Here is a 20,172-nt window from a genome sequence, read left to right on the forward strand (position 1 = left end):
CAGTTGCCCATTGTCTGTTGTTTTAACTGGTGTGAATATTTTGGTTTTCCTAATTCCTTTCAGCTAGAAAATTATTAAAATATCTCAAAAGACAAGGATCCTCTAAATAGTCAAAGAAAAACAGTAAGGCAGAAGGATTCATGTGGATGGATAGCAGAGGAGATAGAAGGCATCAAAATCTTAGATTGGTAACAAAGCCGCATTTAGATTTGAGTACCAATGGAAGTCTAACACCTTAAACTCATATGGTGCCTATGTTGTAATGGAAGCGTCCAACATGGTTGAACAGGAGAATCACAAAACCTCAAGAATAAGGCGGGTGAGAGACCAACCAGGAGTATACTCAAACTCGTGGGCGGCACGGTGGCTCACAGCACCAGGGACCCAGGTTCGATTCCAGACTTGGGTGACTGTCTGTGTGGAGTTTGCACATTCTCCCTGTGTCTGCGTGGGTTTCTTCCAGGTACTCTAGTTTCCTCCCACAGTCCAGAGATGTGCAGGTCAGGTGAACTGGCCATTCTAAATTGGCCGTAGTGTTAGGTGCGTTAGTCAGAGGGAAATGGGTCTGGATAGGTTACTTTTCAGAGGGTTGGTGTGGACTTGTTGGGCCGAAGGGCCTGTTTCCAGACTATAGGGAATCTTTCCACACTGTATGGAATCTAATCTAATCTAATCTGAATTATTGAGTATGTTTGAATTGATGAGTCCAGAGGTAATGAAGGCATGAATGAAGACTTCAGCAGATTCCAAATTACAAGGTTTAATAACATACATAATCTTTAATGCTTATCTATCTAAAGAAAGGAAACCATGTGAACAATCAACACAAATACAGAGTAAAATGTGACAGATTTACATAATAAAGGAGTTAGTGAGGATATGAAAGGAGATCCTGAGAAATAAAAAGTAACCTTTGAGAAAATCTGAAGAATGGCTCTCGATAAAATATTATTTTGACTCCTGATGGGCAGAATTGATGATAGAACATGGTTCTCAGTCCATTATACAAATACTCTTGCAGCACAGTACTTTTGAGCTGTACATAAGTGAAGTTACTGTTGATGGAGGTTTCAGGCAGAGTTAGATTGATTTTCTCCGTCGACTATATAATATTAACACATCAAACATTTATAAATGGAAATGGCATAGAATTGATTACTTTAAGTTTTACCTTAAAGTAATGGATTTTTGCACATGAATAATTTTTTTCCTCTCCATGGGAGTGTGGATTCTGGCAATACATATTAATTTTAACTATTAATAATATTGCACTATTACAAATTTTGGATTTCTAAATAATTCTCTATACATTGTATTATTGATCAAATGTTTTCATTTTGTGTTAGTTGCTTTAGGCCATCTACACAAACAAAAGCAGCTGGCTGTGTTGACAAGTATATTTTTTTTAAAAACAGAATGCAGCTATTAATTTCAAATCTTATTGACATTAAATTAACACCAGACACAGAGAATTTGATGTTAAAGTTATTTTTGTTGAAAAAATAATAAGGCACTTGTCTTTACCATGTTTCCACAAGTTTTAATGTGTGTGTCCCTGTGTGCCGCATGCAAAGTTCAACTTCGAAAACAATCTTTGACCTTAACACAGTAGGCTACCAGTGCTGTTGTGTTTGTCTAAAATATGTGCCTTGGTTATGTTGGCAGTGGTACTAATCTATTTGAAACAAATAGTTTAACATAGCCATCAAAAAGGTGGAAAGAGGAATTTGAGACAATATCAAATCCCGCAGATGTGTGATTATGTAGAACTTGCATCCCACTATCTCAACTGGATATTGATGCAATTTCAGTAACAGTGTGCAGCATTGATCCCACTCATTTTGGAAAATTAACCTTCCTTGTAATATATCACTGATAGATAAACCTGATTATTTTCAGCACTTAAGGACAGTCCATTCCTGCCAATCTAATTTTCTGGCAGTACCTATGCTCTTTGGGATGTAAATCATAAACTATATCAGTGATTAGATGTGGAGACTACATGTAACATCTCAAAGTTTATGAGTGACAGAACACCAGATAGGAATATGAGTTGCAAGGAAGCTACAAAGAGACCCCAAGGGAATTTGGACTGGTTGAGTGAATGGGCAATAGTGTTGCAGGCAAAATATGATGTGGATAATAGTGAGGTTATCTACTTTGTTAGGAAGAACCCTGAGAGATTGGGAAGTGATGATGTCCAAATGGGACCTAGGCGTCCTTGTACATAAGTCAATGAAGTCAAAAAGGTGGATCAAGCAATTAGGAAGGCAAATGGTGTGTTGGCTTGTCACAAAAGGATTTGAGTATAGGAGTATGCAGGTCTTGCTGCAAATATATAGAACCTTGATGAGACCTCACCTGGAGTATTTCGTGCAGTTTTGGTCTTCTTACCAAAGTAATGACATGCTTACAATAGTGAGAGTGCTGCAGAAATTCAACAGACTTACTCCTAGGATGCAGGACTGTCCTATGAGGAGAGATTGCAGACACTGACCTGTGACTTTACAACTGATATCTTTGAAGAATGCAAAATGTTTAAAGGAATTAACAAGTTGATGCCAGTGGAAAATCTTTTGAGGTAAATGATTAGCCGTGATTGAAAATGACAGAATAGCCCTGTGGGGCTGAAAGGCATTAGTCCGAAAGGGTTAACTTTGAAGCTTCTGTATAGCTCCACTCACAGATATGTATGGTGGCCTATGGGAGGAGCTGGTCAGTTCTAATTGCCTGTTGTAGTTGTTCCCATTTACTCACAACCATGTCACTTATGTTAACCTTGCATCCCTGAGGAGATGACATAACTGTTATGAAGTCTACTACCAACCTATGCTATTCAGTCCCATAGACTAGTTTACCAGGAAGGATTAGTGGCTGCATATCTGCCCAAAGGAGATGTGAGCAAAACCAGGTACCAGCTGTGGTCATTTCCTGCAGCACGAATTTTCTATGTTTCTCACACTTTTTTTTACTTTACAGTTGTGCAGCCAAATTGGTTCTCTGTCTGCCAACTACACTTGTTGCTATAAAGCAGCCAAGACCTCCCAAAGTTCAAAGATGTGCAGGCTAGATGGTTTAGCTGTGGAAATTCAGTGTAACAGGAATAGGGTATGGATGTGTGTCCAGGTGGGAGGTGTATACTTGATGGGTTGAATAGCCTATTTCCATACAGTAGGAATTCTAGTGAAAGCCACTGGAACCATACACCCACTAAAGTACTCACTGGCAATCGACTGATTCTCAGCTAACCAGTGATTTTTAACCATTTATTGCCCCCTACCCAGGAACACTTATTAGGTTCCTGGACCCCCCTTTCAAACAGGGATGCAACACAAACAGATAGACCGAAAATAATTTATTATTGAACACCCTGTGGCTTCCTTCAAATGTGCCAGGGCCCCTAGGGCGCCAAATGGCCTCCATTGAGAATAGCTGATTTACATCATGGAGTGATCCTGCAGACTAAGGAAATAGGTTTTTGTGAAATAATTGCTCTTGAGTTTGTCCTTCGGGCTTCCACATTATACAGGAGAGTTCCTTCTGTATCACCTGCTGACTCAATGTTTATGAGTGGGAGAGGAGTCTGCAGAGATCATGTTCCTGAAGCAGTATCCATAAAAGTAACACATGCAACAGCACAGGAAAAAGACCTATCCCAGTTTAGTTTCTGTCTGGTGAATCAGTTGTATGTTTTGTGAAGGCAGTCTTATTAACTTCAATGCAATGTGGACTTAAAGGATTTGTAGTTCTACATACATGAGCAGCGTTAGTACATTCTTCTTGATGCTTTTTGCAAAGTCGTTCCAGAGAGATGTTTCCACAGTTTACTGCTGTCTCCTCATGTAAATACAGCTGGTACACATGGAGCACAGTCAGCTTGGTGCATAGGGAGTGCAGAGCTTGGGATGAGCTAAAATGGTAGAATTATACTGGTCAGCTTCTTAAAGTCATGGTTGCATTTTCTCTTGGCAACAAAGTTAGAAGTCGGCATGTTCTGAATGGCTGAGGTGAGGGAGCATACGACTGACGTCCAGAAGGTAAGTGGACCAATCTTGGCAAAGTCCTTGAAATGATGCTGTCCAACAAAATGAATAGGTTTTTTTTGTTATTCTCTGAGCTTACATGCCCCTAAAGAATTCTACTTGAACTTTTAAAGGGCCACTCAAACTAGTCTGAGAGCAAGGTCTGTGGCTCATCAGAAATCCTGAGTACAAAGAAAAGAACACAAGTTGTGGTATGATGAGACCAGCAGTATGGACCAGCTCAGGCACCAGTGCTCTGTTCAAAACCCTGAACCAATTATAAATTCCAACTTTCTGCTCCCGGCACCTAGTGTCTCCCTGACTACCGCTGGGATTTCAATGTTGCTTTTAAGCATAGCCTTCGTCAGTTAGTTCTTGCCATATAAAGTTATGAAGCCGCTCCCAAAGGGGAGGTTGTAGCATTTGCTGGAGTGCCCTTTGTAATTATACATGCTTTCAGATTTTCTCAACATTATCGGGAAGCATTTTAACGGTGGAAACTCACTTCCTCTCAAACAACTGATTACATTTCACACAGCTAAATCCATTTGGGATGGGAGGTCCAAGACTTATTTATGTTCAACAAAACAACCATACACAAGTTAGGATGACCAAAGAAAAACTACCATGAAGATGTGTTGCGTAATACACTTTCGTCGAGAATGAATCATAAGATATTCCGGCACAGAGTTAAGCCATTCAGCCCATGCAGTCCATTTCTGTCCACAAGCCAACTGAAGCATAAAATGGCCTGTACTTGTCTAACTTGACCCTCTTTGAAGAGGAAAGTTATATTTACCAGTTTTAAATTCCACTACCACTATGCTGTCAGTGACTGGAGTGTCAGAGGCTGAGGGGTGACCTTGCAAAGGTTGATAAAATCATGAGGGGCAGGGATAGCTTGAGTAGTCAATGTCTTTTCCCCAGGGTAGGGGAGTCCAAACCTAGAGAGCATGGGTTTAAAGTGAGAGGACAAAGATTTAAAAGGGACCTAAGGGGCAACATTTTCACGCAGAGGTTGGTGTGTGTATGGAATGAGCTGCCAGAGGAAATGGTGGAGACTAGTACAATTACAACATTTTAAAGAGTATTTGCATGATTATATGAATAGTATGGGTTTAGGGGATATGGGCCAAATGCTGGAAAATGGGACTAGATTAATTGAGGATATCTGGTTGGCATGGACGATGAAGGATCTGTACAGCTCCAAGACTGTATGACAAATGTTTGGAATATTCAGAATCTTTGATATTCTTTGCTAGCTTGCTTCGGAATATTCAGATGTAACCCATCAAATCTCAGTTGTTTGTCGACCTCGTCTTTCAACAATATCTTTTGTACTATTTCTTGAATTACTTCATTCACTAATTGTGCCATATCTATCCCTGGGGGATTCAATGTCAATGTCTATCTTCTGTACAGAAATGAACATTAAGTACTGATTTAGGATTTCTCTCACTTAGCAACTTGGGAAATAAGCGTAGGGGTAGTCTAGTTAGCACATTGTAGCTGATCTTCTCAATGCCATTTTCCTGCACTATCCCCATATTACTGTCTCCATCTTCACTACAACCTCTTACTCTCATTATTTGCTCTTATGTTAAAATATCCACCAAGCTGCCCGCAGAAAACACTTTCACAATTTTTAAAAATCTCATATGCTTCCCAGTCACCCTGATTTCCAGTTTTATATCTTCATTCTATTTGTACAACCTTTTTATGAAGTAAATTCTTCTGCAATAAATGTTTCTTTAATGTTTATATTTAATATGTAGCCTACACATCTAAGAATATTCTATCCATATGATACTAAATCATCAATTACATTTATCAAGGTGTCTGTGCTCTCTCCCAGCTTAACAGTCTTCTTTCTGACTTACTTCATCTCCTCAGGTCATTCCGACCTGTTATGGCAATTCTTCCAATTAAAATCTGCCTTTGCCTCTGCTTGATCTCACTATGTGGTTTACCTTCTGTTGAAACCTCAGCAATACTTCACTGTGTCAAGCTTTCTTTGTACACACGTCAAAGTGAAAGGCCTGTCTCCCGTTGCTACCGGAATAAAGTAAATGTAGTGAGAAGACAACAAGGTGAATACAGTTAGGGATAGATAGATAGGTACATCGACAGACAGACACACTACCTGGCCCACATTGCAGGACCAAAGAGAGGAGAGATCAAAGGGAATCAAATACAATGTATGTCATTGAACTACAAGAGACAATTGAAACAACACAAGGATGAAACAGAATGACAACAGGGCAGAAGGAAAGGTTGACCATGAAACTAGGTGAATGAAGCAGAATAATAAAGATTTTGTACATTTTTGAAAACATTTACAAATCACAAGAAGGAAGTGCAGAGATTGGACCCAAGCATTCTCCCGATAAGAATGAATTTTGTCAAACCACACTCACTAGCTGGGGAACTGGTGGGGAATGCCCATCACTGCTCTGGATGTTAGAGTTCTAGTGGATGCTCTTCAGACATTTAAACTGTCTCTGCAACCGAGGTCCCATCCAATAAGAGCTGTTCAGGCAAGGGGGAATAATAGCTGTTAGTGGTAGTGCACACAACAGAGGCCCAGACCATGGTGGGTTCAAAGGGCAAAAGGGCATGAGGTGGCATGGGGATGTTGCAGAAGGGGAGGATCAGGGACAGGGAAAGATGGTACACTGCTGCCCTACTTGTGAGTTGATCCCTCCTCAATTAGGCACCAAGTGCCTGACTACAAGCAAAACCCACTCTTCCTGGGGGGCCACTGGTAAACTTAACAGGATTCCTTAGGATGGCCTTCCAAGGGTGCAGCAAAGCTGCAGCATTTCCACTTAATGTCTGTGCTACCACCGAGTCACAGTGCACTGTGGGTAATGGGTGCATTAATGAACCTAACTGATGTGCCACTGCCAAAGACCCTGGAACCCTGTAGCAGTCCCCTCTGTTCTCCAGGTTAATTGGAAGCAATTTGCCACTGCCAGGAGATTGGTGCATGGCCCCTTCCATGGTTATCTGTGAGCATGACAGCTGTGTTTGCCCTTGCATGGACTAAGTTAGATCCAGCCCATGGTCATAAAAGAATAAAAGGCAACCTGCCTGGAGTTGGATGCATGAAGCAATGTGTGTTGAGAAAGAATTGCAAGTAGCATCCAAGCCTTACCTTTATCCAAATGATCGTACTCCCAGACCACAATAATTATATGTATTGTCACTCCTACAACCAGCATTCATCATTTTAAGGAGTTTTTGTTTTTGCAGCCCTCTTTGAATCTAAAATCCACAGCTCCAGAAAGCTGGAATGCATCTTCATCTTCTTAAATTGTTGTGAACAAGAAGGAAATTTTGTACTGGGTCATTTATCTAAAGGACTGTGTCAGTATGTGAATTCCCTCCATATTGATGTAATGTAAATCCTGTAACTCAGTTATATCTATCTTATTTCTAATTTATTTTTAGATGCTGTAGTAAAGCTACTACTTTTCTTTTAATCTGCTTTTGTATCCAAGATTTGTAGTGAGGTGCTTGTACCTAAGATGGCACCATTAAAATAGCCATTGTAAAAACTTGTCACTGTACTCCTGTACCTGAGTACATGTGACAATAAAAGGTATTCTAATTCAGGCCCCAATCATTCCTGGGTTAGATGTGCAGAGGTGGGAGGATTTCCAACTCCATGAACTTGACCTTTCAGAATGACTGCCTGAACTCCCCATTATTTCCTCTGGTGTTATCAACTGGTTTGAAAGTCAGGCCAGGTAACCAAAGTACTCTCATTCATATCAATACATTTCAACAGGTGTTGACAGTTCTTGACACTTCTTGACAGGTTGGAAATTATTATTAGTTTTTGACACTTCTTGGCATGTCTTGACAGTTTGACAATTCTTGACAAGTTGAACAATTCCAGAGTTTAATGCACCTCTTACATACAACCTTCTCCATAGTTAACAATCCCAAAGGCCTCTTGACCCTTGTCTCCAAAGGATCCCTGATCCAAACCCACGAAGGATTCCCTCCCTCCATAGAATCCATGACCTCCACCCTAAAAGATGTGCTGGGATCAACATCCTCAGAGGGATCTCAGTTCTCCATAAGGGTACCAACTATTCATAAGAAATGCATTGAGAACACAGATGCTCTCAGCTGGCCAGATCTCCACAATCTGAATTCTAGATACCATGGACTCCAATATCCAATTGAGTTAAGGCAGCTGATCATTTCAATAGCCCACTGCATTCGCATACATGAAAACTGCAAACTGCCCCAAATCTGACCTTGTAAAAATGGGAATTGCTGAGTTCAGGGACAAGACTTAAAGTTTCCAACATGTTCTGCAATTTTTCTTGGCAATGCAAAAACTGGGCCTCCGTCTCTTTTAGCAGCTCCACTATACTATTTCAAACTGAATACCAAATTTGACTTCATCTATTTTCTACTGACTTCAAGAATATAATCCTAGTAAGTACATAAAAAAATTATACAGTATCTATTCAGTTCAACATGAGAACACAACAATCGTAGACATATGTGAATTATTGATAGCATCTGCAGAAGGGAAAAATTGATCAGACTGTCTATTGTACGCTATTAATGTAACTCATTAGGCAAGTAACTCATTAGATGGTGACTTTAGTCACATCAAATCTACCACAGCTGCTTTTTTGTGATGTACCAGCTAAATTGATGGACTTACACATGACTGATTCTAGAATCATTTTAAGATAGTGCAAGAACCGAGATACTTTTTAATTGTTAATTCAAAACATGCGTGCTGCTTTCATTCTGGAAAATCTGATGATTTTAGAAGGCATAGTAAATCGTCTATTGCATTTTTTGAGGTTGTTACGCCTCACTGGTGTAGCATACTGGAAATCAAGTTGTATTATTCCCAGAATCATCACAAAAGTTAAGTATTTTATCAAAAGCATGCAAGGCACCAAATTATTGTAAAATAAACCAAGGCTAACAGAAAATACACCACACACACACAAACACACAAACACACACACACACACACACACACACACACACACACAAACACACAAACACACAAACACACACACACACACACTCACACAAAGATGATCTTTTTGCTCATCAGGATTTTTTTGTCCATATTATTCTAATGATTGGTACAGTAATTGCAAAGTCTCTTAATTACTGGTTAAAGGCCAGTTTACAGCAACTAGCGAGGGAAAATAAACTGGCTTTCTTCAGGTTTTAGATATTTAACAAGAGAGAAAGACACCCTATGTGCTCTTGAAACAATCTGCAGGCTTCTGCAAGTATTGTTTATACCCACAACCTGTTCAACCACCCAAGAAGCCAATCAGACAGTTGTTGTCAGGCTGTTGGACTTTAGCATCCAAAACTGGTCACAGGTCCATGCACCAATCGGCAACATATTATTATTATATGTTGCCGGTCAAATCTACAGTCTCCATCCCCCGCTGCTTGGACAAAGCAGCAATGCAAACACAACTTACAATGAGTTTCAGTCACATGGTTTTTCAAAGTACAACCACTTCCACAGTCCTTGCTTTAAAACTGTTTTTTTCCATTTCATTCCACAATCAAGCATACTGCTAAATAAAAAGGTAATCTTTGTAGGTCGCCACTCTTGTAAGATGAAATGCCATTTGAAAATTACTTTCATCAAAAGATATGTGATACACAAACAAGAAGACATGAGACTTGAATCCATTCATCTTTTCTTTCCCCTTATACTATCTGACATAATCTTAACATTTTTCAAATCTTTTGAACATATTCCATCATTTTATGTACCATACAATGCATCTGCAATTGTTATCTTTTCCAGAAATAGTCATAGAAATGTACAGCACGGAGACATACCCTTTGGTCCAACTCATCTATACTGACCAGGTATCCTGAACTGATCTAGTCCCATTTGCCCACATTTGGCCCATATCTCTCGAAACCCTTCCCATTCATCAACCCGTGCAAATTCCTTTTTAATGTTGTAATTGTAACAGCCTCTACCACTTCCGCTGAGAGCTCGTTCAATACATGCACCATCCTCTGCATGAAACAGTTGCCCTTTAGGTTCCTTTTAAATCCTTTCCTCTCACCTTAAATCTGTGCCCTCCAATTCTGGACTGCCCCACCCCAGGGAAAAAGATCTTGTTTATTTACCCGATCCATGCCCCTCATTATTTTATAAACCTCAATAAGGTCAGCTTTCAGCTTCTGACGCTTCAGGGAAAACAGTCCCAACCTGTTCAGCCTCTCCCTATAGCTCAAATGCTCCAACCCTTGTAAATCTTTTCTGAACCCTTTCAAGTTTCACAACACCTTTCCTATAGTAGGGAGACCAGAATTGCATCATATATCCATAACAATATGCTTTAATCATGGTCTTGAGAGTCTGATGGTATTTCTCCAAAGTTACCTGAGTTTACAGATGATATGCAGTTGATTTCAATTCTTTTATACTCTATTGTTGATGATCTCCTGGAAAATATTAGACAAAATCAGAATCCTAATCAGACTGTAGATCAATTGATAATCCATAATGAGTTAAAAACAGAGAACTTTTCCACCCTCGTTGTAATGGTCCTTAAAAGAATAGCTTATGGGAATTGGGTTGTCATATCTGTAATTGCAGGATGTACTAATGTCCTGCTTTCATTTTCAGTAATAGTCCTATACAATCTACTCACACACAACTGAATGCTTTTAAAGCTGGTATGGAAATTGAAGATGCTGCTATGATTACATGTTGAGGTTTTATACCACCTGACACATGTGATATAATTTACAGAACTGCACTCTTTTGGTCATGTTAAATACCTGTCTATCGAAGCTTGCATTTTTCATTATCCTTTATTTCCTGCCTTAGAACTTCCATGTACTATTTGGCAATATCTCTTTACAATATCTGGATAGTATCACTATTTGATGAACAACCACCCATTTTTTGACCTCAGGTCTATGAGGATATCTCCTTTTCCTCATCAGAACTGCTTCAGCCTTAGCTTCACTTAAGCTACTTGTGCTAACTTATGTAACTGTAGATCTGCTTCCAGAGCCTCACCTAACATAAACATGCTGAACACTTCTTTTGAATTATCCTCATTCCTAAATAGTGATTTGATTACCCTAACATCTTTTTGCATATTCCTGTGGTGATATAGTCTATTTAGTCATTGCTCTGGTCATTGCACATAATGTAAAAAAATAGAAATTTCCTGTGCTTCATCTGCCAACTTAAGAGACCTTGGAGTGCAGGTTCATAGCTCCTTGAAAGTGGAGTCACAGGTAGATAGGATAGTGAAGACGTAGTCTGGTATGATTTCCTTTATTGGTCAGAGTATTGAGTACAGTAGTTTGGGGGGGGGGGGTCATGTTGCAGCTGTACAAGACATTGGTTAGGCCACTGTTGGAATATTGCATGCATTTCTGGTCTCCTTCCTATCGGAAAGATGTTGTGAAACTTAAAAGGGTTCAGAAAAGATTTACAAGGATGTTGCCAGGGTTGGAGGATTTGAGCTATAGGGAGAGGCTGAGGGGTGACCTTATAGAGGTTTACAAAATTATGAGGGGCATGGATAGGATAAATAGACAAAGTCTTTTCCCTGGGATCGGGGAGTCCAGAACTAGAGGGCATAGGTTTAGGGTGAGAGGGGAAAGATATAAAAGAAACCTAAGGGGCAACTTTTTCACGCAGAGGGTGGTAGGTGTATGAAATGAGTTGCCAGAGGAAGTGGTGGGGGCTGGTACAATTGCAACATTTAAAAGGCATCTGGATGGGTATAAGAATAGGAAGGGTTTGGAGGGATATGGACTGGGTGCTGGCAGGTGGATCTAGATTGGGTTGGTATATCTGGTTGGCATGGATGGGTTGGACCGAAGGGTCTGTTTCTGTGCTGTACATCTTTATGACTCTATGACTCTTAACTTCTTCTGCAGAATCAGTCTTCTTTTGCCTAATACATATATCTGGCTTTTTATAAAATAACATGACAAATGCCTCTACAGCATTTTCCTCAAATTTTGATTGGGCCTGTATAAACGTGAACAACTCCTCACTGGACTTTAGATTATGAATTAGATTTTCCCCATAAGAGTCTGCATTTGCATTTGACGTCTCCTTTTTCAACTGTCAACTGTCAGTTTAAGTCAATTTTCATATTCTCTCGCATTCTCTTTCTCTTGTAATTCTAACTCCAGTCATCTCATTTTCATTTCCTGTCATTTTAATTCCATTTGCCTTTCCTGAACTTTTTTTTCTGCCCTTTGGAATTCCATTTTGATTTCCTCCATCTTCATCTCCAGATCTTTCATTTTCTCCTAATGCTCAAACTGCTGAAATCATAACTCAATATTAGCTGATTCTATGTGTAACTACCCAAAGTATCTCCCTTGTATCTCTACTAAATCCAAGTATTATGCTAGTACATCAATTATTTCTTCCTTGCTTGCTCTGTCAGGCAATGCTACCACTAGTTTACCTGCCAATTCAATCAGGGAGGGTTTTGAAAGTTCACTTAAGACAATCAGGTACTATATGACACCTATAGGAAAATAACTCTACTAGTTAAATCACTAACCCCTTATAATCTACCCCACACACAAACATACATAAGAAGTATTGGGGTTATGGTTGGAGGGGAATAAAACTACAAGAAATCCTTTGCCATTTTCAGAGCAATTTCTTAAATGCAATACACACCCAGGAATGTTCCTTTATCTGTGCTGTTTACTAATACTACGTCCAAAGTCTTGTTGTCTGTATTTCAAAATTGTCCAGATGAACTCCCTAACTTTGTCACACCTTATTAGGGTAGTTCACTGGAAATCAAGTTCCCTTGAAGTTGTTATAAACTTATGAATTTAATCAAAGTATTCCAAGTCTTCAATTTATCTGTCATTTAGACCCAGGCTAATGGAAACACAAGGAGAAAGTGAGGACTGCAGATGCTGGAGATCAGAGCTGAAAATGTATTGCTGGAAAAGCGCAGCAGATCAGGCAGCATCCAAGGAGCAGGAGAATCGATGTTTCGGGCATGAGCCCTTCTTCAGGAATTCCTGAAGAAGGGCTCATGCCCGAAACGTCGATTCTCCTGCTCCTTGGATGCTGCCTGATCTGCTGCGCTTTTCCAGCAACACATTTTCAGCAGTAACAGAAACACAAGCCACGTTTCTGTATTAACAAAAAATACTATTTATTACAAACAAATGGATTCTAACCATGGGAGAACAACTATGATTTATTGACAAATAACTCTACTAGTTAAATCACTAACCCCCTTATATTCTAGGACACATACAAACCTGTACAGATACAAACATACCAAAAAAGTATTGGGTTATGGTTGGAGGGGAATAAAACTGGGAAAGCAGTTCACTATGGTGATCTTTTGGCTTCTCAGGATGTTCTGTTCACCAAGTTATTTTCTCCTGCTCCTTTTCACTTCTTCTCAAGAAGTACAGGCAATTGGTACACTAACTGTAGTTACTAGTTAAAGGTCATTATAGCAACTGGTGAGGGAAAATATATTGGTATTCTTCAGGCCTTTTACTGGAGAGAAAGATACACTCCGGTACAACAATCCGAAGGTTTCTGCCAGTATCATGCACATCCACAAGCTGTTCAATTACCTAGGATTCAGTCAGATAGTTATTGTTAGGCTAACACCCTTTGTCATCTACAACCTGTCACAACCCCACACACCAATCAGCAACCTGTTGCCAGCTGAATCTCACTTTATACCTCACACCTCCTGAGGCCAGCCCATTGGCAAACAGCTTTCTCCACTGCTTGAATAAAGCAGTAATATTAACACAACTCACAACTTTCTGGAACTTGATTTTTTTTTAAAGTATAAAATTCCTCCCACGAAGCTTTGGTTTGAAAATCAAACTGTTGTCATTTCAATCCACAAAATCAAAAATACAGAAAAATAAGTTACAGTCTTTGCAAGGCACACGTTTATGTTACAATTTTTACATTAACAGCTGGTGCCTTACACTTCAAGAAAGGATGGTATGCAGCATTTATCCAGCATATCGTCTTTAAATAATTAACAAAGGAAATTGTATCGGCTGAGTCCCATCATAAAAATACTTAAAATTTTATTGCAATGTGTAGCATAACAGGAAACCAGTGCAGAAATTTTCTTGCATGCTATGGTGGCTGTTGAAATATGTGAAAACATTGCAAATCCATTGAGAAAAAAAAATGATTTTGAAACCATCCATGGCTTGTGAACTGATTAAGACAAAGGCTGCTGCCAATTCTGAGAGGCTACTGCCAACTCTAATGGCTTTGAGCCTCTGTGTCAGCGAAACAAATGGGACGTAGGAAACTAGAGACCTTAGCATTGTAAGGCTGTCTCAAGCCACGACTCTGTCCTTCAAACTAATGCAAAGTTTCACCAAACAGCTGGTCATATCTAGTTAATGGTCAGAAAAGTTCATTGAGTTTTATTTTTAATTAAAACCGCCTCTGCTGAGCACTAAGTAATGCATGGTCGCTTAGACAAAAAAAAAGATTTATTACTTGAAGCTGGAAAATGGGCTGATGCTTCAGTCAGAAGGAAACCTTATGAGTTAAGCTTGAGAAGTGACCAGCGATGCGGTTGCTGTGCTCCCTAGGAAGGTGGAGGGACGGGGGAGAATAAAATTAGGATCGTTACTCACAAAATTACACTAAGCAATGCAGAAGAGTAGCCGAGATTCAATTATGACCAGATGCAATTTGTACATGTTGACAGCAAGAATCAGTCCTGATCCTAAGTTGGTTTATAACAAAGTCCACATTTTCCTTGTGACAAACCCATTCCGGCCCCACTGAAGTACTGCTCTGTTAAAGGTTTTACAACAGCCTCATTCGAGGTTGGGGCCATGAAAGGGTCACTGAGAGCTAGAGGCCCCACTGACGGCAGCCAGGGAAAGACAGCAGACAAAAAACTTCACATCTTGAGCTTTAAAGCCAGTGCTGGAGAATGGACGAGGGGGTGGGACCCCTGGGCTGGTGCAGGCTTATTGGTAGGCAGCCTGCTGCTCTCTTGACGGATTGACTTCAGATGGATCAAATTACACCATTTGCTGTGCATTAGTTTGTTTTTACCCTGGCGTGTTTCTGACTTGCAGGAGTTGAGAGCTTGAGCGTTTGCTGTTCGGAGGGATTATTGGCAGGAAAATAACTTTTGGGAATATTTAGGTGACATATGAGGTAAGGTTTTATTACAATGACTGTGTGACACATCTTTGTACGTAGGTTTGCAAATTAAGACCAAAACAAAAATCTGTTTGTAGATTGCTAGACCGTCTCGGTGAATGGAGATGGGGTTGAAGTGTCCTCAGAAGCGGCTGACAAGAGAGGTGCAGAAATAGCACCTAGAAGCGCTATTTTTTACTCGGGAATCGGTTGTCATTGGGGGTTTCTGGAAAGAATACCGAGCAGACGAATCGGTGCTGCGATTGTGTATTTGCAAGATGAAACTGGAGTGTATTACAGACAAGAAATTGCACTGAATGTTGGAACATAGACCCTTGTTTGTTTTCAGAGGTACAATGTGTGTTTTTTTTAAAGGGGGATGGTAAGAAACTTGAAAGGAGGGAGCTGGCTGACATTTGATCACTCCTGAACTTTGATCAGAAAGCTTTCATTTGGGCCTCAGGTCTCCAGTCAGCGTTTTAGGATAGTGGGCAAGGGGCTGGGGTTTTTTTTTGACAGCACAGTGCATGGTTTTCAACCTACAGCTGGATCAAAACAGCACTGCCTGACCTGTACTAGACTTGGGGAGGAGGGGACTGAAAGAACTGATGAAAAGCAGTTGTAAAAGCAAACAATGGATTCTATTAACCCGAAGCTCTAGTCCAAAACGTATTGGTAAAATGAAAAACAACCCGGCATCTGTGCAGATGCTAAAACCAGTGAAGAGTGCTTACAGTTGTGAAATAAGGTAAAAACTCCCGCCGGAATTGGCTACCAGTGTGCTCTTAAAACTTTCCTTTTGATAACAAGTTGAGAACTATGAAAAATGTTTACTTGGTGGATTTTTGTTGGCAATAGTGTGTGCTGTTTCCGAAGAGCCTTTTTGCACATTATTACTGTTTGGGACAAATGTTCCTTTGTTGGAAATAATCTGCTCTTCTCCAATTTTCATTTCTTGATGATGCCTGATTTTAATTGTTTCACCATTGGTGGCCATGTCTTCAGTTGCCAAGGCCCTGGGCACTGGAATTCCCTCACTAAACCTTTCCCCTTCTCTACCTTTTTAAAGGAAGAAAGTTAAGACACTCCTTAAAACCTCGCTCTTTTATCAAGAGTTAGTCATCTGCCCTAATATCTCCCTGTTGGCTCTGTGTCAGATTTTGCTTGAGAGCACTCCTGTGAAACGCCTTGGGACGTTTGCCATATTAATGGTGCTAGGCAAACATTATGTGTCCTGTATTCCTCCTTTTAACCTTTTTAAGCGAGTACGATTCAATATCGCACGACGTGACAAAGTGAGGGTACCCTATGATAAATAGAACACAGGAACTGATTTTAAAGCCAAATTAGCCCATTGGCACAGTCAGAGGGCCGTGTTTGTCACGGATCAGCTGGTGTGCAAAACACTCACAAAAGATGAAACAGGAGATTTACATAAACTTAGTACATATTCTAAGTGCCGATGTAAAATGTTTGGGGGGGGGGCGGGCGGTCTGTTTTACGATTTGACCGTTCACTTTAGTGCCTTATTGCGTGTCCTTCTCGTCAGAAGTAGTAGTTGGTGATTCAAAATTGGCACGCAAAGTTAACCAGTTTGTGATCAGAGTCAGTGAAAGTTTAGACTTGAAAGTTTTCAAAAACAACGTGTAAATGTTTGCGTCAAACTCTGTACTTTCAGTCAGCACAAACAGTTCACAACGAGGATTCTGAAATGTTTATCGTTTCTCATGTTCGGGACATAATACTTTAATTTGGACTTCCTAGTGTGGAGAGTTCTGTGGGGAAAAGCAAGCACCGGATTTTTTTGCAGGGCTGTTTTCTAGCACTTGAATTCGTGTGTCAGTAAGGTCCTAGTGCTAGCTGTGATCCTTTGCCTAGAGTGGTATTTCAAATGAACTTTAGTTCACCCTCTGTGTTTAAATAGTTGAAATGTTGAAGGGCACGATGAGAAAATGCATGCATTCATCCAGCTAGCATTACCTTGAATAGTTGCAAAGCATGTAACAGTATGAGCTTTCTATTATTCACAACTAGCAATATCCTTGTATATAAAGAAAACTATATTTGATACCGACATGAATTATGTAGGAGAAAATATACCCATTTAAAGCAGTAAAGATAATTGGCAGAGTGGGAGCCTTATTGAACGTTTACACTCCCTATCAAGTAATTGTTTGTGAATGGAAATTATAAAAATTTTATCTAATAAGATACATCTCAGTGAAAGTGACAATACAATATCCTCTCCTGCAGTTCAAAAGGGTATTTAGTGTTCTTCCACTATTCTTAAGCACTGAATGAATACAGAATTGTGGAAAAAAAACAAATAATTGTTTGATTCAACTGGTAATCTCTAGAGCACTTAAAGGAACATTTGTTTTTTAAAATTATAATGTACCCGTTGTACTTTAGTTGATTGGGCATTGTGCCAAATTGTTCAGTGTACTGTTTGTGCATAACTTAACCAGATTCATAGTAGAGAAAGAATCCAGGTAAAATACACAGCAATTTATTTTATATAATTAAACATATATATTAAAATGTGCTTTACTAATATAATAAAACATTGAAATGATTCTTAGGAATGTTAGCAGGCAAAAGCCAAAGAGACATTGGGAAAGTTTGGACAATGAGGTTATGGAGCACTTTAAATTGAGATCTGGAGCAGTTTATTGGGGGGGGAGGGGGGGAGTTCCAGAGCTTGGGGCCTGGGTGGTGAAAGACATGGCTACCAGAATGGAACAATGAAGTAGAATGAGTGATAAGAAAACTTGGAGGAATACAGCGATGTTGAAGGGTTGTAGGACATTACCCAAAGAGGGAGAGGTGAGGCCATGGAGGGAGTCAATACAAGAAGTCATTGAAACTTGAAGTGCTACTGTGGACATCTGCTGGTTAGCGAGCGCAGAGAAGATAGGCACACAGGATTTGGTGCCAATTGGGTTAGAAGAATAGTACTAGATTTTTGAATGAGCTCAAATTAAAGTGGCAGATCAGCTGGGAGAATATTGGAATGGTTGTGTTGAGAAATAATATCTACATGAAAGGGAGAGTTTCAGTGGAAGATCAGCTGAAATAAAGGAAATAAAAAGAACCAGGTAGAGCACAGGATCTGTAAATGTACCCATTCTCCATTAAAATAGAGTACAAATATACTGCTCCTTAACTTTGGTTCTAAGTTTTGTCAGAGCAGAAACTGGGTCCATGTTTTTGAGCCAATGACTGAACTGTTCTATTTTCACCACTTTTTTAAAGCTATCTTCAGGTACTAGAACAAGCCTGCCAGGTGCTAATATATACTTATTAGGTATTCATTCTGCAAATTTAATTTATTTTTACATGTCAAAATAGATTTTGATTTAGGCCCCTCCAATTACTTCACACTGACATGCAGGACAGCAAGTTCACAAATACACATCATCCCATATGCGGGTCCCAAGCTGCACCAGTCAAGATTTGCACAAGTATAGCAACATCACCTTATGCAGATTTTGGATGTAGGTTTGCTTGCTGAGCTGCAAGGTTCATTTCCAGACGTTTCGTTACCTACTAGGTAACATCTTCAGTGGGCCTCAGGTGAAGTAATGCTGAAAATTCCTGCTTTCTATTTATATGTTTTGGTTTCTTTGGGTTGGTGATGTCACTTCCTGTGGTGAAGTCACTTCCTGTTCCTTTTCTCAGTGGTTGTTAGATGGGGTCTAACTGGATGTGTTTGTTGATAGAGTTTCAGTTGGAATGCCGGATGTTTGCATATTGTTTATTGAAAAGTGGGTTTTAGGATTAGAATCCCTACAGTGTGGAAACAGGCCCTTCGGCCCAACAAGTCCATGTCGACCCTCCAAACAGTATCCCATCCAGACTCATTTCCCTACATTTAACCCTGACTCATGCACCTAAGCTATACATTCTTGAACATTATGGGCAATTTAGCATGACCAGTCCACCTAACCTGCACATCTTTGGATTGTGGGAGGAAACCGGAACACCCGGAGGAAACCCACGCAGACACATTTACAGATGTAATTCTCTTTAACATTGAATGAAGTTTAGAAACAGAAAAGGAATCACTTTGTCCATATGCTCCTAAAAGTAATGGAACAGCTGTGTTGCCTTATAGACTGGTCTTGTTTTCCTCTTTACAGTACACCTTACTGGCAAACTCCCCCTGTAGTGTTGTGTTCTCTCCTGCCTTGGCAGGAATGAAAAATGGGGACATTGTTGATTTGGATGGTGTGTATTCATATTGAGCATGGTGACACTGATGTCTGTCAGGAGTGAAAACAGAGCTGGAGTCAACTTCTCATCTGGAATTTAAGTTTAGGCTTCAATAATTGCCAAAGATTCTAACAAGATCGAGAGATCTGGATAATTAAGGGCAGAGAGACTTTTGATCTAAATAGGAATAGTGGTGACCATATCTATGAAAGGAAGAAATGCCATTAGAGAAGAATCCAGAGGCCTAGCTAAATGCTCTGGAGACAAAGATTCAAATCCCAGCACAGCGGGAATGAATCTGGAAGTGAAAGTCAGGCTCAGTAATGGTGATGTTGTAAAACCCATGTGGTTTTTTTTTTTCTGGAATCTGCTATCCTTACCTGGTCTGGCCTACATCTCCTAGCTCCAGTGATGTAGTTGACACTTGGCCTACAGGCCATTCAGGTGGCAGCTTTTTCAATCTAAGGGTAATTGGGGATAGCTAATAAATGCTTGACTTTCCAGAAACACCCAAATGCTGTGAAAAAGCACGATTTTCAAAATGCTTTGCTCATTCAACAATGGGCAAAAATGTGAATGGAGATAGTGTTTTGGAGGGGGAGAGAGATATCGACATGGAAGATTAAGTGTTAAAAGGGAGATTCAGTTTTAAGTTATGAAGGAAACAACAAATAGGTTTGAGAATTTGCAATGTGCATTTGTTGAAAATTTCTGAGTAAAATTGTTAATGGCTTTTAATTTGTTATTGAGAAG

At 39.8% G+C, this 20,172-nt stretch overlaps 1 protein-coding gene across 10 annotated transcripts in view; it reads left to right on the plus strand.

The window, feature by feature from the left end:
* Positions 1–20,172, plus strand: part of sema6d (semaphorin 6D) — a 295,419-nt gene that overhangs the window by 231,317 nt on the left and 43,930 nt on the right. Inside the window, exons 1-2 of one of the 10 annotated variants that reach the window (XM_072565107.1) lie at positions 14,951–15,032; positions 15,138–15,219. The exons of 6 other annotated variants lie outside the window; for them this stretch is intronic. The gene's annotated coding sequence lies outside the window, so the exon portion shown is untranslated. Of the gene's footprint in view, positions 1–14,916; positions 15,033–15,061; positions 15,220–15,770; positions 15,953–20,172 lie in introns of those variants that run through there. 3 more of the 10 variants (XM_072565109.1, XM_072565106.1, XM_072565108.1) reach the window with 3 other exon arrangements.

Source organism: Chiloscyllium punctatum, chromosome 48 (genome assembly GCF_047496795.1).
Source record: "Chiloscyllium punctatum isolate Juve2018m chromosome 48, sChiPun1.3, whole genome shotgun sequence".
Taxonomy (NCBI): Eukaryota; Metazoa; Chordata; class Chondrichthyes; order Orectolobiformes; family Hemiscylliidae; genus Chiloscyllium; species Chiloscyllium punctatum.